Consider the following 27,416-nt stretch of genomic DNA (forward strand, 5'->3'; position numbering starts at 1 on the left):
ATTGACTGGGAAGGTGGGGTGAAGATGAACAGCCTGCACAGAAGGTCAGGGGCTGGACAACCCTCCTCCTCACAGGTCCTCCAGGTCAGCAACAATGTATGACAATAAATGAACTAGCCCAAAGTGGAGTGCACAGTGCTGGAAAACCATGGAGCAAGCCACATAGCATTTGTACATGACATGAAATAGGAGGAACATATCACACTACCCTTAGGCCATCAAATCAAATATGGGTGGCACAGTGATTGAAATGTAACTATAGTAACATCTGTGTAATATCTCTGGGATACAGTAATGCAAGCTATGCATAGACACAAGAATGACAGTAAGTGTCAGAAGCCATATAGTGACCAGCCAAACATCTGTGTCAACTACCTTGACATGTGTATACCACTAGCACAACACACATGGCTCATTGTCACACCCCCTGGCTATCAAACCCAAGCATGAGCTTCACACATACCCCGCATCTACCCATCTCACACCTGCACTACTCAATACCTGTGAGAAACACACATAAAGGTGCAAATAAGGTTCTGTGAGTTTCTGACCACCAATGACACACCCTGGTTTGTATCTACAAATTTCAGAACCCCCTCAGGGATGTCTGAACCATTGCAGATCAAAAACCAATAGCCAAACACAAATCTCACAAACAATATCCAATTAGGTCCAACAAGCACAGCCATGTGCAGGCAAACAGTGGATAGGCAATGCGACCCTAGATAGAACAGTCTTGAGAACCTCCTGCACCAAAGATTGCTGGCCTCCACTCCACAAGTGACCCGTGGGCCAGTTTCAAGTGCGACCGCTTGAGGCTCCTTCGCAATCACTAGCCCGTTGGCTAGCAGGTTCCCACGAAGGCAACTCCTCTTCTGCTTGGGCTTTCCTGGTTGCTTCAGACGTGCCCTGACTTATCCTCACTGGGTGAGTCCCTCAGACCTTGCTGGTCTGCACCATAGTCCTGTCTCTGCATTCCAGTGACTTGCCGTTGCCAAGGCTTGTTGGGTCCAATCTGGTCGCCGACAACGCAGCACTTGACAGACTTTGTGGGACAACTTGAATCCGGCTCATTGACTTCATCAACGCCTCCTGGGCCTCGTGGCTGAAGAGTCAAGACACCCATCGACTCACCTGAAGCACCCGACATCTGTGGGCATTGGTCCATCCTGCCCTCGGTCACTGGCTAGTGACCCAGACTCTGTCCCTATGCTTTTATTTATTTATTTAATGCCATTTATAGAGCGCGTACAATTACCCTTAGGCGTCTCGGCGCTGAAATTGCATAGAGGTTTCGCCCTGGAACAGAAATGCGGAGATGGAAATCACTGATTGAACAGCCAAGTCTTCAGGTTTTTTCTGAACTGAAGGAGAGTGGAACTAGTTCTTATGTGGATAGGCAGAGTGTTCCAGAGTTTAGGGGCCGCAGTTGAAAAGCGGCGATCGCCCCAGGAGGTTGTTCGACTGCGTTGTATCACCAGTTGCTTAAGAGAGGTGGATCTGAGCATTCTCGGGGGGTTGTAGAGGATCAGTTGCTCTCTAAGGAATCTGGGTCCTAGTTCCTGGAGCGATTTAAAGACAATACACAGCGCTTTAAATTTGACCCGGTTGTGAATGGACAACCAGTGGTATTGTTTAAGCGTGTCCGAGATGGGAGCAAATCTGGGTTTTTTTGAGAGCACTCGGGCGGCGGCATTCTGCACTGTCTGTAGTTTTTTTATGACTCTGTTCTGGGCATTGAGCAGCAGACCGTTACAGTAATCCAAAGATGACAACACTAGTGAGGAAACCAGTGTTTTTGCTGCTGATTCTGGCAAGTAAGGAGTGATTTTTCCTACCATTCTCAACTTAAAGTGAGCATTGGCAGCCACCTTATTCGCATGGGCCATAAAGTTGAGCTGGTTGTCAAAAGTGACACCCAAGTTTCTAACCTTGGCCGTAGGGCAGGGAGGAGTGCCCATGGCCGCTGGCCACCAAGTTGCCGACCAGGCTGGGGAGAGATTGCCGAAGATAACCACCTCCGTTTTCTCGGAATTGAGTTTCAGGCAATTTCTTGCCATCCACTCGCCTATGGCAAGCATCCCATCTTGAAATCTCTCCGCCATTTCCTGTCCGTCTCCCTTTATGGCCAGAACCAACTGAGTGTCGTCTGCGTATGAGGTCAGGCCCATCCCGTGTGCTTTGATGACACTAGCAAGGTCCGACACATATATATTAAATAGTGTCGGGCTCAGGGATGAGCCTTGTGGGACCCCACACGGTAACGACAGGTCGGCCGACTGGAAGGAACCCATTGTAACCGCCTGAGTTCTGTTGGTCAGGAACGAGGCCAGAAGGTCTCTGGCGGTGGACTGAATGCCCATCCTCTCGACACGGTCGACCAAGATCTTGTGGTCAACCGTGTCGAAAGCAGCCGACAAGTCAAGGAGGACTAATACAGCAGTACCTCCTTGGTCACGAATGATTCTTATGTCGTCAGCTGCTTTGATGAGGGCGGTTTCCGTGCCGTGGTATTTGCGGAAGCCGAACTGGGTATCATCCAGCAGGTGGTTGTTCTCGATATAGGCTGATAACTGCTGGTTCATAGCCTTTTCTATGACCTTTGCTAGAAAAGGGAGACTAGCAATGGGACGGTAGTTCTTAAGTTCACTTTTATCTAGCCCAGGTTTTTTTAGCAGAGGTTTAATGAGTGTGTTTTTCAGGGAGTCGGGGTAGGTTCCTTACATCCTAGATCCAGGCTTGGATCTCTTCGGACACTTCTCCTCTTCACGGCAGCAGCAGTTCTTTGCAGGCTTCCATTGCAATCGACGACGAGACCCGACACCAAAAGACACCTATGCACCCGGCTCCCCTGGGTGAGGTAACTCGAGTACTCTGGTGCTCCCATGGTGGCTAGCACTAGAACTTCTTAAGTCCAAAAGGGTTTGGTCCTGACTCGATTCTAAGTGTCCCTAATCTTTAAAATTCCAACCGCGACATTGCCCGTAGAAGCTAACGGAAACCCGCGGTTGTGTTCACACACTGCATACAGTCTCCGTGGGTCCCCTGTGTCACTACCTTGGGTGGTTCCTGGGGTCCCAGTGATTCTACAGGCTCTAGGCCTTGTGTCTACCTCAGTCGTGGTTCTTATACCACTTTTGTGGTATATGGTTTGGTACGCCCCTAGGGCCCAAACGTGTATTTGTGCTATTACTGATAACTGCTTACTTGTAAACAAAGTACTTCGAACTCCAGTCTCATAAAGAGACCAGAGGGGTGTGTTTTATCTTAAATACATATATTTTAAATATGTACCTGGTGTGGTTGTCCTTTCATTTCGTCATTCAAGAGATTATAGACTGGTAAAACAAGCTGCTTTACATTCCTTCAAGTCTTAGCCTGAAGGCTGCTCTCCATAGCTACCACTAGGATAGAGGATAAAGGTTGTCTTTAACCAATTCACCATAAGGGGTTGTTTGGACTGATACAAGGTGCCCACTAGAACTAGTGGAAAGCATATATCAGGCCAACTTCTCAAACTTTTCACTCTGGACAAATGCACAGACACCATATCCCAACCCAAAAAAAATTGCATTATCAAATGCCAATCATGAACACTGATTGTGATCAACAGGACAAATCAACTAACACAGACATAGACATAGACACCACACCATGTATCAAGTGAGCATGGTGTCAATGTGTAGCACAAGCATGCACATGCACACTCCTGACAAGTGACAGGTCAAATATAGGAGGATATAGCACAAATGTGCACTCCAAAGAAGCTCATAAACAAGAATCCACATTGCTGCATGTGACATTCACACAAGAAATGCACACTACAAATTCAACACACATCTGAATGTATATCAATGCACAAACTACTCTTACACAATGTAATGCTAATAGAACATCACACACATGCACCTGTCAGTAGAAAGAGCCAACAAAGGTCAAAAACTGCATCCAACAACAACAAAAACACAACATATGCACACACCAATTCATCACATAGCCAACTCAGCTGGACATCAGGGGGATGCACACCAGGCAAGTACAAGGCAACATACACTGGCAGCAGTGCATGCACAGTAAGCAGTTTGTGAACACCAACAAAACCAGTAGCACACATATCTGAGTGCTCCACCATGAACTTCCACACCACAAATCACCACAGCACACAGATCACATCACTCTCAGGAAGGGTAGCAGTACCTCAGCAAACAGACATACAGCTTAGCCATCACCCACAGCTGCACAACTCAGGAAAACCCAGATCCATACAACCTGACTAGAGGACTGTGCTGCTCAAACATATGCACTGCACATGAGCAACCATGACTGCAAACAAGTAGAAGAATATACCAAATAACTAACTGAGAAACAGTCCTGAGTAGCACATTGGTCCTGTACACAGATTATCCTCTCACAGTATAGTGTCACCCTATGAAGTGGTGGGGAGGGTCACACACTGGCAAGGCATGTGGTGGAAGACATGAGACTGTAGTGGTGTGTACATCAGTATTGGACAGGTGAGGGGTTGGTATGTGCCAAAAATGTGTCAAGTGACAGCAATGTATGAGAAAAGTCACATACAATGTCAGTGTGGCTGTGCAGGCACAAACTTAAACAAGACCCATGGCTGATCACCAAAACACAACACAGACTTTGCAGTTACACACTCTGCATACTCACAACTGACAGCGACAACAAGTAGGTGTCCCCTAGGAGTGCAAGGACACACACACACACACTGCACAGTGCTCAACCTACAGCTCCTACATGTACCCAAACTCTGAAGCACATGTCTGATAATGTCAACAAACAGGGACTCACAAGCATCCTAGGACCGGTTTCGGGGTTTCACCCCTCTTCAACCAGGATAGCTTGATTCCAGGCCAGGGAGGACCTGGCTTGGCAGTTCGGGCTGGACTGTTCCCATGAGGCACAGGGTCAAGACTGATTTGCATATGGCCAGGTCTGAACTGGGGTGGCATGGTGAGCAAAAGAACAATGGATTTAACCCAGATCTCTTGACTGTGGGTGAATGTTTAGATTTGTTCTACATTCCGTCCATCAATTGCGTGCCTTTTGCTTTCTCGCTCTAAGTGCGCCTGGTATGCCCAGACGTGGGTCCTGGGCTCACTCTGCCACTGGAATCAAGCTATCCTGGCTGAAGAGGGGTGAAACCCCGAAACCGGTCCTAGGATGCTTGTTTCCGAGACAGGGAGGACCTGGCTTGGCAGTTCGGGCTGGACTGTCCCCGTGAGGCACATGGTCAAGACTGATTTGCATATGGCCAGGTCTAAACTGGGGTGGCATGGTGAACAAAAGAATGATGGATTTAACACACATCTCTTGACTGGGGGTTAATGTTTAGATTTGTTCTGCATTCCGTCCATCAATTGTGTGTCTTTTGCTTTCTCGCTCTAAGTGCGCCAGGTATGCCGAGACGTGGGCCCTGGGCTCACTGTGCCACTGTATTCAAGCAATCCTGGCTGAAGAGGAGTGAAAGCCCGAAACCGGTCCTAGGAGTCTTGTTTCCGGGACAGGGAGGACATGGCTTGGCAGTTCAGGCTGGACTGTTCCCATGATGCACAGGGTCAAGACTGATTTGCATATGGACAGGTCTAAAGTGGGGTGGCATGGTGAGCAAAAGAATAATGGATTTAACCCAGATCTCTTGACTGGGGGTGAATGTTTAGATTTGTTCTGCATTCCGTCCATCAATTGTGTGTCTTTTACATTCATGCAATCAGCAGATGATGCATGGAAACATGCATAGTTGATAGTAAGGCTCCATGTGGTGTTGACACAGCCAAATAGCTGGCCCTGTGCCTCCCTGTAACCACACATACTATTGTCTGTAAGCATACCTACGTGCCTGTAGGTGAGATAGCTATACATCAAACCATGTTGTCTCTGTCACATATGATTAAAGATTAAAGGAACACCACAGATTCAAACTCTAAAATGTCCTTTTGCAATGCCTACAAGCTCCTGACATCCAACATGTTGTGTCAGCTGTGTAAATGTCACAATTTATCTGTTGTGCACAGCACACATCTATGAATGCACACTAACATGATCCTTACTGCTGTTCAATGCCAGGTGATGTCTATGACACTCATATTGCAGCATATGTCACATGGCCACACATCATCTGTCAATGACAAGGGTCAGGGTTTTAAACACATGCGAAACCACTTGTTGCACAAATGCAGAACAGCTGCACTCAACACTGAGGCCACTTAGAAACCATTGCATCACACTAGGGACATCACAGAGCTTCGCACTGGCTCACATTTGGGATTCATGCGGTTAGTCACACCCAAAGTCACACTTCGCACAATACTCACCCCCAACTTGCTGCTGATGGGCCCTCAAGCGTCCATCCAGCTCTGGCTGTGTCACTGCCAAGATGCGGGCCATTAGTGGTGTCATGCTCCTGCCCGCCATCCTGCCACTCCGAGGGAGCACCCCCAGTGTCATCTCTGCCACGTTTTTGCTAAGCTGGCAGATGTCATCCCACCTCTTGTGACAGGGTGTATGCCGTCGGTTGGAGACACCCAGAGCCCACACCTTGCATGCAATGACCCTCCATATTGCCTTACGCTGATGTACCTTAAGCTGCAGGCATGGAAGACAAGAAGAGGAAGTTTCAGTGACACTGTGTTGTGTACCACTGTGTGTCAGTACAGGAACATGAAATAAAATAGCACACATAAATGTTGAGCAGAGGCCATACAGCATGACACAAAGTACACTTGAATCAAATAATCTCATAGAAATGTATATATGTATGATGATGGACACACTACATGGCCATCTCATACACATGCAGAGTACCAGCACAGCAAACAATGTGATAATGGCCCTCATCAATGATGCAGTATGTGAGTGAGCATGACATACAATACATTGGAAATGATGTGTCATGGCAGACTCACTGTGTCCAGCACTACACACCCCTTAATGTCCTTGACCAGTGCATGGCCACATGTGTCATGGCGGTCACATTTAGGGCCAGGATCTTACATTCTCACACTCTTCTCACACGGTGTTGTCCTGTCATGTGCAATCCTCAGGCCAAAGATAACTCATTGATAAAGGGTGAGGTGGACAACACATATGTTTCGCTCAGTCCATTTAGTGATAGGTCCTTGTAACATTGGGCAGTTTATTTGCAGACCAGAGGGCCTCACACTGATGTCAAACGTGGGCTATCAGAGAAATCACATGCATGTACAATATGAGAGGGTACACTGTGCCTACACATGAGAGACTGAACACATCATGGAATCAAGAGAAGGATGACATCTCCAACTCAGATTTATCTGATGTGTCATAGGTGAATTACCACCAAGAGTGTTACACTCAGGCATTGGACTTTTGTGCATAATGCACACATCACCATAGGGGCAATTTGAAAACTGTACACACATCATTCAGTACCCTCTGGACAGAATACATTTGTAATGACACAAATGAGCATGTAAATACTTAATGGACTATGACATCACATAGCACAGGCAATGTTTGTTCAGACTTCAAGTGTCTCAAACCAGCAGTGTAACTAAATGGCTGCAAAACCACTGCATGTCACTCCCATCCTTCGATGCAGACATGGATCAGTGGAAATAAGGCTACACACCCCATTGACATGAGGTCAGCATGCTAGGCAGTATATCACACATTTACATTACCCAGTCTCAGACCAACGTGTGTTTATTTTTGCTTAAGAAGAGATGTAGAAGTGTCCATGTTGCCATCCTCCCCACATACTCAAATGCAGTTCTTAATAGGCCATGTATGGAGCATGGTATGGACAAAATATGGATGTTTGCACATTGACTTGCACTCACAGGCACATACTAAAGCACAGTAACATCATGTGAGCATTCTGAGCACTCTCAAACTTTTACTCAGACACTTACCAGTACATCTTGCTCACCATTTAGCCTCCCATACTGGCAAGGTCCTCATCCACCAGGACCTCCAGCTCCTCTGTGTTGAAGGGACGGGACCTGATGTTCTCAGTTCTCGCCATCACTGAGTCCAGAATACAGGAACAGCAGAAATTGGTGGTGATGAATGGCAGGCAGCAGTGTCTGATTGCAAGTGAAATGTGTGGCTCCCTCACAGACATATGTAGGCCCCTGGGGTTGGTTAGTGGTACTCTGCTGCTGCAATTGGTCTGCCTGGTTAGCATTTTTCAATTGTATCCAATAACTGGGACCGCAGTGGCGGTGCATGCCTACCGCGAGTTTCAAATTTGCATTGCACTACCGCGATTGCAGTTCCCATTGGCTGCAATGGCATTGGCATTGGCGGTGTCACACTGTGGCGGCCAGGCGGTCTCTACCCCAATCCTGCATCTTTAAATTGTATCCAATGACCGGGCCCCCGGTAGCAGAGCACGCCTATCGCGGGTCTCAAAATTGTATTGCAGTACCATGATCACGGTTCCTATTGGCTGCAATGGCAGTGGCGGAGTCACACCGCGGGGTCCAGGCGGGCTCTACCGCAATCCTGAATCTTCCAACTGTATCCAATGACCGGGCCCATGGTAGAGGAGCACGCCTACCGTGGGTTTCTAAATTGTATTGCACTACCGCAATTGCGGTTCCTATTGGCTGCAATGGCATTGGCATATGCGGTGTCACACCGTGGGGTCCAGATGGTACCTACCGCAATCCTGCATCTTTCAATTGTATCCAATGACCGGTCCCGCATAGCGGAACACAACTACAGTGGGTTTCAAACTTGTATAGCACTACCGTGATGGCGGTTCCCATTGGCTGCAATGGCATTGGCATTGGCATTGGCGGTGTCACACCGCGGGGTCCAAGTGGTACCTACCACAATTTGCCATCTTTCAATTGTATCCACTGACCAGGCCCGCGATAGCGGAGCACGCCTACCGCGGGTTTCACATGTGTATAGCACTACCGGGATAGCGGTTCCCATTGGCTGCAATGGCATTGGTGGTGTCACACCGCGGGGTCCAAGCGGTACCTACTGCAATTTGCCATCTTTCAATTGTGGTCAATGACCGGGCCCGAGGTGGCAGAGCACACCTACCGCAGCTATGGACACATTGTGCTTTTACATTGGCACTAGCCAATTTTCATCATTGGACACTATACCTTTACAATGTATTCTGGTACCTGTTTGCAAAGTTAAATGCAAGTGTGACATATAACTCACTGATGCCCATACATGCCATGTCAGTGCACATGATTATATGCATTGTCATGTACTTCCTCACATGTCACATATGATATTTGTGTGCATGTACACAGATTTGGTGTGTAATGGAGTCACATATTTATGAACAAGTCAATGTGGGAGATGGCTAATTAACCCACAGTAATGATGGACTGACCACATAATGTGCCTATTTCACTGTGTACATTGCTGTATTCATTTTGATAGTTGATCAGCTTACACACACTGTGCTCATTGTATAGAAAAGTTGTGCTATGTAGAAGTCAGCAGTCAGTGTTGCTGTTTGCTATATGTGCTGTGTCACCTACACCCAGGGCTGGTGACACAAGATGTAGGAGTGTACCATTTACCATTCACATACTCAGGTTCTGTTTTGTAAGTAGTCAGTATATACATACTGACCACATGTACAACTAGATGAGATCAAGGTGTCTCTGCATGTGACTTGTGCATTAAGCTGTTGTGACAGTCCAGTCATTGTTGGTGCTGTCAATATGTCAGATGTGTGACACATCTCATCGTTAAATTTAATTTATATGTGTCCCCTTTCATATTATGTAGGAGACGACCAAATGTGCATCAGCCGTTCCCAGTGCTGGCGAACATGGAGGATGAGGACATTATAAGGAAATTCCGTCTGGATCGCCCCACCCTTCAAGACCTATGTGGTCAGTTGGAGCCCCATCTGAGCCCTCATGGAACCTATCCGATTGCTTTGACGCCAACAGTTAAGATGATGGTGGCCCTGCATTTCTTTGAAACTGGTTCGTTTCAGTACATGGTGGCCATCGCTGGTGGGATGTCTCAAGCTATGTTCAGCATGGGTCTACGTCCGCATTGTTGACCTACAAGGACCGCTTCATCCACTTTCCAAGGTGACATGAATTGGCAGATGTGAAGGGTGATTTTTATGATCTTGGCCACATACCTAATATGGTTGAAGCCATTGACCACACACATGTTGTCCTAGTTCTACCACAGTCACGTGAGCACATCTACCGGAACAGGAAGCATTTCCATTCCATTAATGCGCAAGTGGTATGCCAAGCGGATATGATTATCTCCCATGTCTGTACCAAATTTCCCGCTTCTGCACATGACTCCTACATACTGCATAACAGCACCATACCACAATAGATGGCAAATCTGCATCCAGAGCATGCATGGTTGTTGGTGAGTACGCTGAGCCAAATGGTGTGCTGTATGAGTGACATGCTGTTCCTAGCTACTGTTTATATTACAAAATTGGTCTGTGTTTCTCACACCTAGGTGACTCTGCGTAACCCAAGCAGTCTTGGTTGCTGAGCCCACTGAGGAATCCAAGGACCCCGGGTGAAGTCCGCTACAATGATGCACATGGGAGGACACGTCGTGTAGTGGAGCGTACTTTTGGGCTTCTGAAGTCTAGATTCTGGTGTCTGGACAAGAGCGGAGATGCACTACTCTACTCTCCCCAAAAGTTGTGTCAGATCATAGTTGCATGCTGCATGCTCAACAACCTGGCCTTGCGCAAAGATGCCCCCCTGCTCTTGGACGATGATGAGCAGCAGATGCCCCCCCTGCAAATTCACACATGCCCAGTGACGACATTAGTGGAGAAGAGGAAGGTGTTGGCCTGCGTCAACAGCTCATCGACTACTACTTCCCTTGATTGTAAGTGACATTGTACAACAGTGACATTGTTTGTTGGCTTTGATGGTAGTGGCAAGGCATAGATGATCTTTTTGCCTGCTGGCTGTTGTTAGCTCTGTGCTAATGGCTGATGTGTGTGGCACAGGGTATTGTTTTTCACGTACATCATGTCTATGTTCATGTTGTTGCTCATTGTTATGTGTGCTGGGTTTTGTACATTTATAACTAGTGGTGTGCTTTAGCTGTAATGGCATCATCTGACAAGTAACTGTCATTCTCTTGTGTCTTTCTAGGTTCCTTCACCCTCTCAATGCCTCATCACAATCAGAGCTTGTGGTACATTGGAATCTGAGTTGACATTGTACATACTGTGATAAACATGGAGCTGACACAAAGACATAGGTGTGTAAAGAGTGTTTATTTACAATAAGTATTTGTGACAGAGAAGTGATTATTTACAGAATCGTGCAAAGTGAATTTATGAGTTGTCATTGATGGTAAATGAGACAAATAGAGTGGTCACAACAGTGATGTAGTCACACAGCCCAACAGACTCCTGCCATCAACATGGCAATGTGGGTAAGGATAGTTAACAAAGTCAATGTCAAGGGGAATACAGGTGCCATCATGGCTGGCTCAACGACTTGCGTTTGGATGGTGCAGCTGAGGTGGTGGGAGTATCAGCAGACGTGCCACAGTAGGGGGTGAGCCATCATTTGGGCCACATGTTGTCCCTTAGAACACCCACTAGCTGGCCTATGAGGTCCACAAGTTGGCCCATACATGTGTCCATGGACCTCAGCCGCAGGTGGGGCTCACACACTCCTTCCCCAACCTGGCCCATCTGTCGCTGGTTTTGTTCATATGCCTCAAGGACTCTTGTGATGGTGGCAAGGGCTTCAGTCTCAGTGTCCTTCTGTATTTGTCCCCCAGTTGCCCTCCCACCTGCCCTGCTGACACGGACTTGTGGCGTTGTGACTCAACGCACCCGCACACTCTCCCTGGCATCCTCTGATTGTGGTGTGGTGTTGGTTACCACTGAGGTAGGGAGAGTGTTGCAGGCAGCAGTGGTGATGGTGGCTGCCGCACAGGTCGTGGTAGCAGGGGTCAGTGCTGCTGTTGTTGCTGTGGTGGTGGTAGTGGTGGGGACAATGAGGGCCTCAGACGTAGTACACCCTGGCAGTCCTGAGGTGCCAGGTTGTTGCTGCTCATCCGAGAAACCTAGGGAGTCTGCATCCGAGAGTTCACATTCCGGGGGGGGGGGGGGGGGGAGACTGGCTCTGCAGGTTGGTGGTGTTTTCTGCTGCATTTGCTTGTGGATCTCCTGTTGAACAGAGGTTAAATGGTCATTGAATGCACTCCACAAGTTTGGTGTTAGACTTTTGGATGTTACATTTGGTAAACCAAACACTTTACATTGCAATCACTTGGTAGGGATGAAAGATCAGGAGCATGATGAAATGAGGTTGAGGTACATACATATAACTTGTCCATGGTGTGATATTTCAAATAAAACCATGTGTCACGTATAGATTGTGTGATTACAGAGACATGTCGTCATCTACCAACTTGATGATGCGTGTTTTTTGTTTACTCTTCATGGAATCAATTACACCGAAGCAAGAAAGAGCCATTGTAATGTTATGCACACCTTTTTCATATTATGTACTTTACTTTGTGTGTCAGATTGAACATGCATGTTTGGTGTTCATATGGGCCTTCATGCTCTGACACCATGGCACTTGCACATTGCATTCTGTGCTGTACATTTTTGGGCCCTGAATTTCTTCCACATGTGACTTGAAGACCAAATGTTTTATTTCAGTGACAGTTACATGCGCTTAGCTTTCTGCACACTGGAAGTGGCTTTTGGATCAATGCCAAATTGGCTGACATGTGAGGGCTGGTGTGGTCATATGGCTCCATGCATTTTGAGAAAGATGGCAGGGTGCATGCACTGACTACCTACCTGTTCGGTGACACAGTGGAGGAAAAAGCTGCCACATGGTTATGAGTGGGAGGAGTGTACTATCCTACTCAGCTGTGGGACAAGGGGACCTGGTGGGAGTTGTAGTGCAGGCTTCCGAACCACAAACACCCCTCCTTGTTATGACTACCTACCTGAAGTTTGAGGAGTGTAATGCAATGGCTGCCACATGGTTCTGGGTGGGGGGAGTGCTCCATCCTGTTCAGCTGTGGGACAAGAGTGCCTGGTGGGAGTTGTAGTGCAGGCTTCCCACCCACAAACACTCTTCCCTGTTAAGATGGCTACCTACCTGTTGGGTGAAAGGTGAACAATGCAATGGCTGACACATGGATGTGGGTGTGGGGTGGAGTTCTCCATCCTGCTGTGCTTTGGGACAAGGGTGCCTGGTGGGAGTTGTAGTACAGGCTTCCCACCCACAAACAGCCCTCCCTGTTAAGATGGCTACCTACCTGTTAGGTGAAGGTGAACAATGCAAAGGCTGACACAAGGCTGTGGGTGTGGGATTGAGTGCTCCATCCTGTTAAGCTTTGGGACAAGTGGGCCTGGTGGGAGTTGTAGTGCAGGCTTCCGAACCACTAACACCCCTCCCCGTTAAGATGGATACCTACCTGTAAGTCTGTGGAGAGCAATGCACTGGCTGACACATGGTTGTGGGTGTGGGGTGGAGTGTCACATCCTGCTCAGCTTTGGGACTAGGGTGCCTGGTGGGAGTTGTAGTGCTGGCTGCCTGTACACACGCTCCCATGGAAATATTGCTAGATACCTTTGGGGTGAATCAGAGGGAGTAAATGTTGGATCTGTGAGACATGTGTTGGGGAGAGTTTGGTGCACAGGAGTGCATTTGGGCCTAGGAGGTGTTGCTTTGCAGTTGTGCAAGACAGTACATAGTAGTGTAATGTATACATTTGTTGGTACTTACCAGCCTCCACTCCCTGGGTATTCCTGTGAGACTCTCTGGATGCAGTATGGCAAGCACCTTCTCCTCCCATTCGGTGAATGTTCGTAGTGGAATGGGAGGGCCGCCGCCAGTCATCTGAGCCAGCTTACGGTTCTTGTTGTTCCTCTCTTTCACCTTGGTATTGAGGTCATTCCACCTCTTCCTGATCTCCTTCTGGGTGTGCGGGATGGTCCCTACAGCACTGACCTTGTTGACTATTCTTGCCCACATTTGATTTTTGGTGGCTAATGGTGTCTGTTGGACCAGGTTTCCAAACAAATGTGGTTCTACTCTGAATACCTCCTCTGCCATCACTGACAGCTCATTGTCAGTGAATTTGGGCATTTTCTTTTGTGACATGGTGTGTGATGTGCAAATGTGTTAAAGGTGCAGGTGTGAAGGTGGTGATGTCTGTGGTATGTGTGTGATTGTGATGGAGTGATGTGTGCAGATTTGCCTCTCCTTTGTGTTGTGGGGTTGGGCCCTTTATTTGTGGAGTAGTGCAAAGCATTCTGGGCAGGGAAGGGGCTGGTTTTATACTCAGCTATGAGGGTGGGTCAAAATGGAGTATAGAGTATGGAGGATTTGTATTTTTTACTTGCCATCGGGATGTGTCATTGGAGTGTGTTAGGTGTTTTTTGAGGCTGAGGCAGATTAATGGCCACACTTGGTAGCCTTGTTGTGTGTTTGCTTTCGACCACCATTACTCTTCCTGAGTGACCACGGCGGTTGGAATACAACAGCCCTTCCGCCGGCTCTCCCATTCATCACTAGTTGCGATTACAGCAGTCAGAAACAGCTGATCGTTCCACTGTCACCTCAATCGTATCCTAATTTCACATGCAGTCAATCCGCTGGCCGTGTGGCGGTTTTGGGTCTTTTCACATCAAATCCGACCGCCGCAGATGAATTTCCACCTGCTCCTCACGCTCCTGGCGGACTTTTGTGGAATCCGCCTGCCACGGTTGGATTTTTCTGGCAGTTCATCTTAATCTGACCGCCGGTTTTCCCGCGGTACATGCGGGCGATTAATTTCCGCTACCACGGCGGTCCTAATCGACCCTAAAGTTTGGTAAAGCCATGGACAGCCTCAGGGTGCAGATCAAGTGCTGATAGGCAGGAGTTGATAAGATACATGTTAACCTTCGCTAATGTCTGAAACAGTTCAGTGTTGTTAATACCCCACCAAATCAGTCTTAGGTTATCAGTAGAGGGTGACAGATTCCTTGCACCACATTCTGCATCAAACGTGGGCCGGGGGGATAGTCTCAACACTGTTTTAATTGGGTTATGATCCCCATTGATTGTGGCAATGACTTCGGCTTTCAGCAAGTAATCCTCAAGGAGGGGGGAAATAAAAACATAATCTATGGTCGATGTGTAGCCCCTCCCTCTGAATGTCAGCTCAGGGTGGTTATTGACTGATGTTATGCTTGCAATTTCCATGACATTAATAAGGTTATGTGTGTTCAGATGTGCTGCCAGTTCCATGCCCCTGTGGCAGATTTGCCTGCTACTGCCAGGCCCTTTGCTATGTGTCGTGTCCGGTATTTTTGCATTAAAATTGCCTCCTAGGTAAATGGCTGTTTTATTAAAAACTTTATGGAAATCTAGATCAGTAATTAAATCAAATAGTTTAATAAAATTCCTGTTAGGTATCGAGTGGAAATCATTATTATAAAAATTAATTAAGTAAAAAGAGACGCCCCTTTTATATAATAGTACTTGGAAATTATTACTTTTAGAGCATAGGGCCTTAATGCTTCTGCCTGTGGTGGTCTTTATCCAAATTGATAGGCCCCCCCGAAGGTCGGCCAAACTTGGGAATGGGAACTATGATATTATGGCATTCAAAGCCGTCAAGATCTAATTCTTGAGTTGCCCATGTCTCTTGGAACATAACTATAACCTGCTGTCTTATCAATTCTAACGGGTCTGGGTCCCTCAGCCTAGACTGGAGGCCTGCCAATCATCGGACTCAGTTGCATATGGAGGGAGCGCAAGCTCATAGGGTGTGTTAGTGTTAGTGAGTTCCAAGGGGAGTGATAGTCAGTCCTGGGTATCTAAATTAGATAGGGCCTGAAACCTATTTTGTAAAATGGGGGATACACGTTCATTTGCAGAGGGCCCGAGGATTTGTTTATAAAAATAACCGAGCAAGAGAGAGCAAATGTTGGTGCTGTGTTTAGATGTTAACTCACAAGCTTTCAATAAAGATCGCACCATGGGTGGCTTACGAAAATTAATCACGATGCAATCTCCATCTACGTTCTTTGGTGACGTGCCAACCCACCCGACTCTGCGAACCATAATGATCTTGTTCATATCTGACGGGTGGACCCTCCTGTTCTTTGTTAACCAGTCTACACATTTGTTACGCAGGTCGACCCAGGACTTCCTCTGATCCCTCTTAAGGGTTGGGACGCCAGCCAACACTAGCACATATGGACAGGTGGCCGGTGGCAAGCTCAAGACATCTAAATGAGGCCTTGAATGGTTTTTACTTAGGGTGTCTATTGTGCTCCTACTGAGGTTGCCTGGCGTTATTCCGGCAAGTATACGGTCGGGGTTGTTAGTACACCTCCGGTTGCGGTCAGAGGGCAAGGTTCTGACGGGGTCATCACTATCTAAAGACCCTCTATTTAGATTAGGGTTTGATGCTACATTGTCCCTAGATGGGAAGCAATCCCTAACTTGTCTGCACGTGGAACACGCGCTATTGCCGGAAGAACTGACAAGTGAGGGGGGTAACGGAACATGAGCAATAGCGATGGTAGTTGGAATATGGCTGATGCTAGCAGTGGCACCAGCCCCCGGGACATTTGTAGGTTGAGCTAGCATTGTCAACAAGCTAATCTTCCTCACAACTATATCTAGATGGTTTATGCATTCCAAGAGGGGGATCAGTTTACAATCTAAAAGGTCATTGATTCGTTTGGACGCAGTATCAATAACAAAGTTAACAATAGTGTCTCCCCCCTTTGTCCGATTGTGCCTCAGTTTGTGTACTAATGGAGCGATGCAAGACCCCAATTAGTCTTTCATCAGAAATACCAACGCTTAAGGATGACTGCATCCATGCAGAGAAACAGTTACAGGACACGCCCAATCTGGGTGGTTGTTTCCTTTTGGCGCAAACAGGTTTCCCAGACTTCCTCTTGCGCTTGGCAGCCTTGTTTTCCACGATTGTGAGAGTGTCAGTAGTGGATAGAGGCTCACGTGTGTTACTGCGAATTGGACTCACACTGGCGTGCAAGGTATTGGTGGTGCCGGGGTTAAGGGGCTGCGGTGAATCCTGTGAGATGTAATGAAAGTTAATATCACCCAGCGGAAGAAACTTGGCAGAAGCTAAGATGTGGGGTGCCATGCAATCAGTTAATGTCTGGATAAAGTCTTTCTTAATGCCAGGTTGTTGGTAGATCAGAGCCCACCTCCAGACTTCAGTCGCGGATATTGAGATCTTTAAGGTACACATCTCAATGCATTCCGAGAGTAAGGAGTCAATTTGGGGCATATTAACAAGCCAGGCGATAAAATTATCGCTGCTTTAGCGGCAGAAAACTGCAGCTAAAACGGCGATAATGGGCTTGATAATATGCTCAATGGAATTCCAATTGAAGCCCATGTTAGATGTCCTTCACATCTAACATGGGCTTCAATTGGAATTCCATAGAGCATATTATCAAGCCCATTATCGTCGTTTTAGCTGAAGTTTTCTACCGCTAAAGCGGCGATAATTTTTTATCGCCTCGTTGTGAATATGCCCCACTGTTACGGAGTCGTGGGAGGCCATGGCAACACGCCCCCCCTCCTCCCCGGCGCATTTTCCTATTTAGTTTAGCCGAAGAGTAATGTTCTGATATTGCAAATAAGATACTGGGTAGTGCAGTATTACATGGCCAGGTGAAGATACATAGCTTAGGGCAATGGGAAGAAATGAGATCCCATATTTCAATGGAGTGCTTTCCCATAGACCTGATGTTGCAGTAGAGGCTCTCTATCTTCTGTACTATTGTCATGTATGAAAGTAGTGCTGGTGTTCTGCTTGGGAACCTTTACAGGAGAAACTTGACCTGGGCCCGGAAGTGGGCATATATGAGCGATCGGGTTCCCAGGAATTGGTGTAGTAAAAAAGTCTGAGCATGAAAAAAGAATTTTTTTGCAAATAATCGTGCCTTCTAATAATGGAAACAGTAGATTATAACAGAAGCTGCACTATTAGCTTCAATAAGGGCTGCATGAATTTTGCTTTAGTTCAAGGATGGAGTACTTTCATACCGTAGAATTGGCCATGTTGCCAGAGAGCTAAAAAATCTGGGAAAAACAGGCAGGGGTCCTGGCATCTGGTGTCATCCAGGCGCGAATGGGCGCAGACAGGCTTTCCAATGGCGTACCATCGGTGTGTCCAAGACATTCAGCTGCTTAAATAGGGTTTCCTGCAAAGGGCCCAACGTCAAGACACTGACCTGCCAAAAATGGTGGCAGTCTGGTGAGCCAAAGGAACTACAAAATGGAGAAGACCAACTCTCTATGCAATAAACGGAACGGATCCACGGTGGATAGGGAGCGGTAAGTAACCAAAGTGATCACACAGTGTTGCAAACACTCAAAAAATAGTGAAATAAGAGCAATCTCAAAAACACCTTAAAATGGCTTTTAAACAATGACTTTACACAGCTAAATTGCCTGGAAGCAGCTCTGTGAGTCTGCACCCTGTAGCTGCTTAAATAGGATTTTCTGCAAAGGGCCCAACGACTAGACCGCCAACCTGCCCATAATATGTAGACTTAAACTGAGTCTTTCCCCCTAATGTCACCTTCTAATGAGTTCAAGACTGCACCTACCTTATGCACTTCCTTTACTACTTTCCATAAAGTCTGTTTTATCCATCTGATCATGTGCACTAAATTATTCATGTTAAAGAGCAGCCCCTATCGAAGGACCACGTTTGAGTCTGTCCTGCATCAGCCACTACCTGGAGCTCCAATAGTAGGGGATTATGATCTGAAAATATCATTGGATGCCTCTCAATGCATGCTTTCCTATCTTAGCCCTATATAAGGACAACAGTGATTCTATGAGATAACATTCAAATATCAAATAAATTAAACAGTTTACACTTTATATTGTATTTATATGTCTGCCTAGTGTAAAGTGTGGAGCCATTATTGTTTGTTTAGACATTAAACTTTGTAAAGAAACACTATTTAATAATAAGCCTGACTTTTTTACATAATCCTATGTTTGGCACCCTTTTTTAGATTGATTATTTCTTCTGTTTAATTTATATGATATTTGAATGTTACCTCCTGGAACCACTGTTGTCCTTATGTGGTTTCATTGCCCCAGGTTCTGGGTTAGCAAAGATGCCCCTGTTGTTGTCATCCCTATTTAGCCCAGCAGAGACCAGAAAGTAATCCAACCAAGCAAATTTCTTATGAGGGTATGCGAAATAAGTAACCTGGGTCAGGCACCTTTAACTTGTTCCCAAACATCCGTAAGTCCATAATTCCTCCTGCACAGCCCTATAAAGCCTGGGCTTCTTACCCACATACCTCCCAGGCAATGAAAGCCCCTGAGTACAATCTATATGAATACTCAAATCCCCACACAATATAAGTGGAGTGGGACATAAGGCCAACTCCACGTCCAGATGTTCGATAACTGCTTGCTTATCCACATTAGAGCCATAAAATGAACAGGTATTAAAACATAACCCAGCCACCTGACATTCCACCAATGGCCATCTTCCTAATTTATCAGAAAGTTTAATTCTATGGGTGGGTTGTGAACTCTGCTCCGCTGGTGGATTTCACTGAGTTTTGGCACTCGACTTGGAGCACGGAGTTTGGCAAAAAAACTCCGACAACCACTGGCGGAGTGGAGTTCACCGCAGCTGCTAGTTTCTTTCCATTCTGAAACACATCTCCAATGGCATAGTGCCATCTAATGACATCAACTATAATGGTGTCATTTTAATATTAGCTGATAGCTTCTCTGCTTAGAAGCAATAAAGAGTACCAGCTCCTGGAGACACCACCACTGCCCCAAGAATCTTCACCGCCTTATCAGCCCCACATCCAGAGGCATCCAATGAATCCGAACACCCTCAAACAAGTAAGACCATCATGTTAGGAAAGACGGTCTATGGGGGTGCACAGGGGTCTAAAGGCCAGGGGTGCAGGAACCACAAACAAAATGGCCCAGCGCTATAATAAGCACTCCCCTGGGGCTTGGTCGGAGCTGTTCCGACACCAGCACCTGAAAAGGTCACTATAGGCATCAGGCAGGTGGTGCAGAGCCTCAGGGTCAGTGATAGGATAAGACTGGAGCCGCCTGTTATATGCACATCCCTGGTATGCGAGGCAAGGAGCCAGAGTTGGGCAGTAACTGTGCCCTCCAAGTGTGCACTGCACTGCTCCCTCCTTTGCCCGGTCAACTGCATATGTGCACAGGGCAGGTAACATGATGTAGGCTGTGCCTCGGAACTCAAGGCCCCCTCCCCCGAGGTGTCTTACCAGGTTGTGCACCGCCCTCAATGTGGCGTTCAGCAGCATGAACTTCCATTGCCCGCAGATGGTATCCGGCTGCGGGGTATAGACGATGTAGTGCGAGGCCAGAGCCATGCAGGCGGACAACACAGCATGGATAGTAATCATTCTTGGAGCGCAGTACTGCCCCGCTGACCGACAGGCTTCAAGTAGCTTCTCAGGTGCTGTGATACAGGAGGCATACCTCAAACAGGTGTTAGCAGCAGGGTCTCTGGCAAATAATCCTCACTAATAGCAGCCGGCTCTGGAGCTTCATTCAAGGTTTCCTGACTCTTCTGGACAATGGGAAGCACAGAGGAAAGATATCTGGGTGGCTGCACTTCACTTCCCCTCCTTCCCATGGGTACCCTTGCTGCAAGCACAGTGGACAACAACAATATGCCTCACAGCATCTGTTCCCAGCACCACTTCCTGTCCGCGAGCCCCACTGCAGACAAAACCGGAAACCAACATGAAAAGTAGGGGTAGCCGTCTACTGTGCATAATTTGATGGAATTCTTTGGTAACACCGCGGAATTCTACAGAGGCAAACTCCACGAGCTCCGCCCAGGTGCATATATTCTTTCATGTCAAAATTATCACTCCCCTTGTAACGATTCCCATGTGTAGAATTAACCAGAAGAGCGTAACCCAGGATTTTCAGCACATCCCTTCTTGCCCCCTCTATGTGTGTCTCTTGCAGACGCACAATGTCTACCCTTGGCTTTTAGCCCTTCTGCCACCTTATGCCTTTTAGACCTGTCTGTCAAACCACAAACATTGACTTTACATATACGCAATTTCCTTGTCCGTGCCAATCACGTATATAATTAATTCCTTACATCCTGCTTTGTTGCCATGGATACTTCATCATTCTCTACAATTATCTTTACTCTGCACATCAATATCTGAGCAGATACTGTAAACCATCCTCATCTCTCTTATAATTCATATTCTCTGTGTTTCTACTCATCTTTGGACTCACCCTTCCCTCTCACCCACCATTTACCACTCTCTACTGAAACCCCCTAAAGCCCCTCTTTCCTATCCTTTTCCCCCTTCCTCTCATGTGAAGCAGTTATAGCCATTCTGGTCTGTGTGGTGCTTTGTGTGTCCCCCTTCCTCCCAAGCCAAGCCAGCCATTTTATACAACACTGAAAAACATAAATGCAAGGAATGTAAATGTGAACACAAAACATTAAGAAGACCCCACCCTTCAGAGAGCAAGGCTCATAGCCCGGTCATTAGCTATTAATATATGACCCTGTCTGACATTCCTGTCTGGAGTGCACTCAATATCATCACAGATGCTCCAGATATTCTTTTGCCTTAGGCTCTGATGAGAATACCAGAGTTCTGCTGCTGAGTATTGTCTTAAGGCTTGCAGGCTTCATTACATAGGCTTCTGCCCCCTTGTCCTGAAACTGCTTTATCAGCTGCCTCAGACTCCATTGCCTCTCTACTATCATGTGACAGAAGTTTGGTCTAGCAAAGAAGGAGTGCAACTCTACACATCATTTGGAGTATGGACGTGCCTTTTCAAAGACTGCATGCCTTAGAACTAATTGCCCAAAAAAAACAATATGGTCCTGTGTTTTGTACTGGCTGAACCATTTCCCTGGTCCACATGCTTTATCATGAGAGGGAATCTATAAGCCCTCTGGATTTCATGATCCCAGTTCCACCCTTCAAGTTCAGGGAAGGTGCTCCGGAATAGCTACCCTTCGCACCTTCCTCTATCCCCAAGATCCTTAAGTTGTTGTGGTGTTGCCAATTCTCAAAGTCTTCTAGTTTCGACTGTGTATCCACAAGTTGTGCTTCTTGCACGGCCGGCTGATTCTTTATTGTGGTGAGTTCTGTTTTCAGGACTACAGCTCAGTTCTCCACTACTAAATTTTTCTCTGCGATTTCAGAGGAAGTTTTAGAAATTCTTTTTATAACACCGTGAAGCTTCCTGGTTGCACCTCTTGCTCTTCGATTATCAGCCCAGGTCTCTTCCTGATGAAGCATAATGCCATGGTATATAGCATCAAGTGTGGGCAACTCATTCAACCATGACTGTGATTGTTCTAGGTTATTTTGAGGGATAGCAACACCCTCAACAGCATGTTGGTTGGTGTTGGTGTAGTCCCATTTCAAGCCCTCAGTGCCTGGACCTTGCCCTCCTCTGCTGGGGTGCTTTCGTCAGGTTGACCATGTGTATTTTCCCTCCACTCCTGCCTGAACAACTGCACTAACTTCACTTAGTGAGCTGCTCAAAGAGATCTCTTCTGTCACTTCTGATTCATTACTTGAGACCTCCGATCCCTCCAACATTGAGAAGAAACACTCTCTGCGTCTGCATCAGCAGTTCTTTAACCCTCCTTCTTGTGGTCACCCTGTATAGCTTTAATCCAGAGGGTGCACTGCTGAGCAGGGATGCCTGACAAGGAGGATCCCTTATCTCTTGCTCATTGTCTGCATAGTTTGTGACCGAGCTGGTGCCTTCCCTTGAGCATAAACAGACAGCTCCCATGGAGGGTTTGGCTAACTCAGGCACAGCCAGGCTATTTCCATCACAAACTGTAACATCCAAGACTTGCCACCTTAAAGACTAATCTGCTTCTGCGTATGCCACACATGCTGTTACTGCATTACTACCATCACTGACCTGCTCTCCCATGTCTCTGCAGCCTTTACCAGGGCTTGGGTAGGGTCTCCAGACTGCCACTCTCCTCTCCTTCTGACCAGCGATACTGCGATCAGGGACCATGCCTGCATCATCTCGTCTGGCACGCCATCCTTCTCTGAGGTTGCACCATTCTCCGAATGTTTAGTCACTGGCTCTCATGCCTCCTTAGGTACTGTTGGCTTGCTCATATGCTGTAATTGTGCTGCTGATTGCCCTTTCTCTCCCAGAGTAAGTTTTAGATAGTCCATGATTGATATTCTAACCCCAGTGGTACCAGCATCTGTGCTACTCAGTGCTCCTGGCTTTTTGCCTGTGTTGGCTGCAGCGACCTTCACTAAGGCCTAGATCCCCTGCATAAGTAATTCAGTGGGAGACCCCGGCAAGCTTCTGCATTCCACGCCAAGCTGCCACTCCCCCACGGGTCCTCCCTGCCCTAGCACTCTTGGGGGCCATTATCCTGCAAGCTGTCATCCACCAGCTTCTTCTCCTGCCACTGCTGTCCCACTGCCTGCCACTGCCCATAACTACCAGGGAATGCCAAACCATAGAGATGGACAGGCTTCCTGAGATGAGCCTCCTTGCTTCCTTTAGCCAGTAAAGCAGCTTCCAAAGGTTGTAGTCACACCCTCAGCCCATACCTGAGTTCTAGGAATGGTCCTTGGGTCTCTTAGGATCTTGTTATTCACCAGGCTGGCTTGATTATGGAGAGAAGCTCACGCTCAGTCAGTCACACAGGTGCCATTGTGCTTCCAAGTCCCACTGACTGGAGTCAACCCAATTGCCACCTGCTATAAGAGCCATCACTTTGCACAATGGCTAGGTCTGGAAAACAGCCTGGAAATGACATTTGAAAGACAACCAACCCAAACTGGTTCTGAAAGTTAGACATTAGATCCTTATCACCTGACTGGAGAAAGAGGATAAAAGAGAGATCCAAACTCCCCACTTTGATCCAGTCTCAAGTTCTTCTTGATCAAGTAAGGGAGTGTTCCACTGCTATGCAACCAAGGCTGGAGACCACAAGTACTATGTTCAATCACTGGTCTCCAGCCAGTCACGAGGGCCACTGCTGCTGAAGACTGGTGTGACAGTGCAGACCAGCCCAGCGAGTGTGCTCTGCGAATCCTGTCCTCAAAGAAGATTGCCTGTGTATCCACTGCGGGAAAAAATCCTGCTCCGTAAGGTGGGAGTGCATCTTGCCACAGTCCCACAACCTGTACTGCAATGCAATCCATAGCAGGTGAAAGTAGGGCTTAGTCTGCATATGGAGAAAGAGACTGATGCACTGGGTTAGACAACCACACCACTTTTGCTTTTTAACAAGTGTTGAAAAAGAGATTGAGCTTTGCCAACAAGCGAGAGTGCTTTGAGTTATCTACACCTGTGCCTAATCTTTGTCTACTCCGTATAGTTAGCCAGTGGTGTTTCTGGGTGGCACAGGTCAAATATCCCAATCTTACAGTTCTCTTTTGCCTACTCTTATGGAGTTCTGACTGCCCACAAAACTCTGTCCTTAGAAAATGCTTTCACAGTCTTAGGAAGGCAACCTAATTTCCTTGGTCTGTTTTAATGTGATTGAATTAGATACTTAATACAAAATAACTTTATGGAAAAAGACACCAATGTCTGAAAATTAATTGAAAAACAAGATATGGAAAGTAATTGCAAACAAAAGAGTGATGACAGATACATGCAATTTGAATTGGAAAGTTCAATGTCAACAAGGAAATTAGGTTGCCCTCCTAATATTGTGAGAGCATACTCTGTATAGTGTTGGGAACTGCAGAAACAGAAACCCTAAAATAGTGAGATAGAGTGGTGCACCCAGGAGAAGGGGAGGTAATGCTTTACTTTTAGATACAATTGACTATAATTGTATATATTATGTTTTCATCGTGTTGAGCAACATTTAGTTTTGCTTTGTGATTAGAGTTCTTACTTTTTCCATAAAAAATAAGCACTGTGTTAGTTATTATGTTATTCTGTCAGTTGATTTGCTATTGAGTTCTGAGCTCTTGCCTGCCCCAAGATACCTCCCTGGGAAGCCTGTGACTGCTCACCCCGACTACCCTCAGACTCAACTGTGGAAAAGGTTGTAATTGCTCAGTTTTAAAACCCATAGTAGGACAGACCTCAGATCACTTGTGGCAAAAGACCTCCACTGCCACGGTTGGGACCAAGTAGACATTTCCGCCTGGTGTGCCCCCGAAAGGAGTCTGACACTAGTGAGAGAGCAGCAGCATGAATGGAGAACAGCCTCCTGCTAGCAACACAATTGTATCATTCATTCACTCAAACATTGTCTTAGCCAATCATCCTTCCATACACTCATCTGTCCATCCTGCCATCCGCCCATATTTTCAACCACCCTTTCATCCATTCACACACCCACACATGATGTATGGATGAATGAATGATGCACTCCAATCCAAACAAGCTTTATTCGACAATTCAGTCATAAAAGCATGGTACAAATATATTTCATTACACACAACGCCAGGCTTGATTATAAAACTTGCTTGTGGAAATTACATCAGGTCATCATAAAAAACTAGATTTCGATAAAACTTTAAAAACATTGCTATATACCTAATAACAGGAACATTTGTGAAATGTATATGAGAAGGAGCAAAAAACTTTAGCCCTAAAGCAATAACAGCTAAAAAAATGTGTATGGCTATAAATCTCCTGGTACATGTGCAAAACGTGAAATGGCGGATACCCCCTTATTATATGGATAGAAAATTCGATCTTATGGCCCATGACCACCCTAGGATGTATGGATGAATGATGTGTATGCGTTTTAATAAAACATTTAACCAATACCAGGATGAAAGCAGTTACATTTGTGTAGTGTGTTCAAATTTCTAACATGAGCTGTGATTTAGGATTGACATATTTGTATCCTGGGGGGCCAACACGGCTTTTCTTGTTTTTGGGGTTGATAAACTGCATACATAAAAGCCCTAAATAAAAAATGTTATGTGACATTGCATAGTACAGAAAGTAACAGGCTACAAATAGAAAGGTATCCCTGGGCCAGGTGCTTATCAGGACAGACATACATCTACCTGGTGTATGAGGAAAGGATTTTCAAGCCTCACGTATTCCAGGGATAGTCTCAGGAAATTATTTTTAGAAGCTTTCTCTTGTCTCGACGTTTTTACTCACACCTTTTCCGTCTTCAGCTTTGTTACTTCTCTCCCTCTTTCTCCCCTACACTTTATTTATGGCTTAGTCTTCCTGCTTGTTAGCTTTTTATTAAAAAACCCACTCTCGCTTCCCTTTTCTCTCTGCCTACTTTTCTGACAGCTCTGGCCTTGAATATGTTTGCATTTTCTTTGGAGCTTTGGCTTCACTTTATACAGAGCTCTCTCTCTCTCCCCTCAAATTCCTACACAGCTCACTGTGCACTTTTGTAGTGCTTTCTGCAGAATTGTTCTTGTTATCTTTGCAGTGCCCCTCCTTCTGTATCCAGCTCACTGCGCTTCCCTAAAGCTGTCCCCACCTATCCGGGGGGCATTGTTGTGTTGTGCGGGGGTCGCACAACGGTTATCGGAGCTGGGCCTATTAATGAACACACCGGGACACTAAATGTGGTGATTGCGGTCCGCCGCCGTAGCCTTTTCTGGTGTACGTGCGCGACTAAACTTTATTAACTTCGTCACGTGACCTGACACGTACGCCTCGGCGTATCGCGTCAGTGTCACGATACTACATTCCTCCCCAACACACAAAAAATCAAAACATTCCAAAACAACATTCAATCCCCTGACCGGAGAGTCCCGTCCATCCTGACGTCATCCCCAGCTCTAACATATACTCGCTCATTAAACAAACTCAAACGACCTTACTTGACGTAGTCCTTAAGTCGGCGAGAGGGCTCAGGATTTTGTCGCAGATTGTACCTTGACTCTCCATTGTCCAACACGATGCCAGAATTCCGGTTCAAAGGGACATCACTCTCACTCTCACCTCCGGCAACTGCAGCCTCCTCTTCATTTGACGGTGACACACTTGGCTGTTGGACAGGCCACCGTGAGTCATTGTCCCTAGACTGGGAGTCAGATCCTCCAACCCCTATGTCCACAGACTCCATGTGCTCTTGTGACAGACCCTCACTCCGATGACGACCCCGGGATGGATCCTGATGCAGGCCTTCCATTCCGATGGAGGGCGGAATCTTTTTGAAATATGAAATGTTCCGAGTCACTCTTTTCCCCTCGTCGCCTCACGGTGACACAGGTACCTTTGACTTCTTCCACAACCCATGGTTCTTTTTCGAAGCTCAACTTGAACTTGCTGCCGGGTGTTCGACTTTTGATGAGCACCGTGTCCCCAGGTACCATGTTTGACACCACTGCGCGGCGTCGGGTGTCGGTATTCGCATATGCCATTCGGCGCTTGGCATCAATGGCGCTATCGTCGGGCGATTCCGGTCTTCAC

The sequence above is a fragment of the Triturus cristatus genome, chromosome 5_2 (genome assembly GCF_964204655.1).
Source record: "Triturus cristatus chromosome 5_2, aTriCri1.1, whole genome shotgun sequence".
Classification (NCBI taxonomy): Eukaryota; Metazoa; Chordata; class Amphibia; order Caudata; family Salamandridae; genus Triturus; species Triturus cristatus.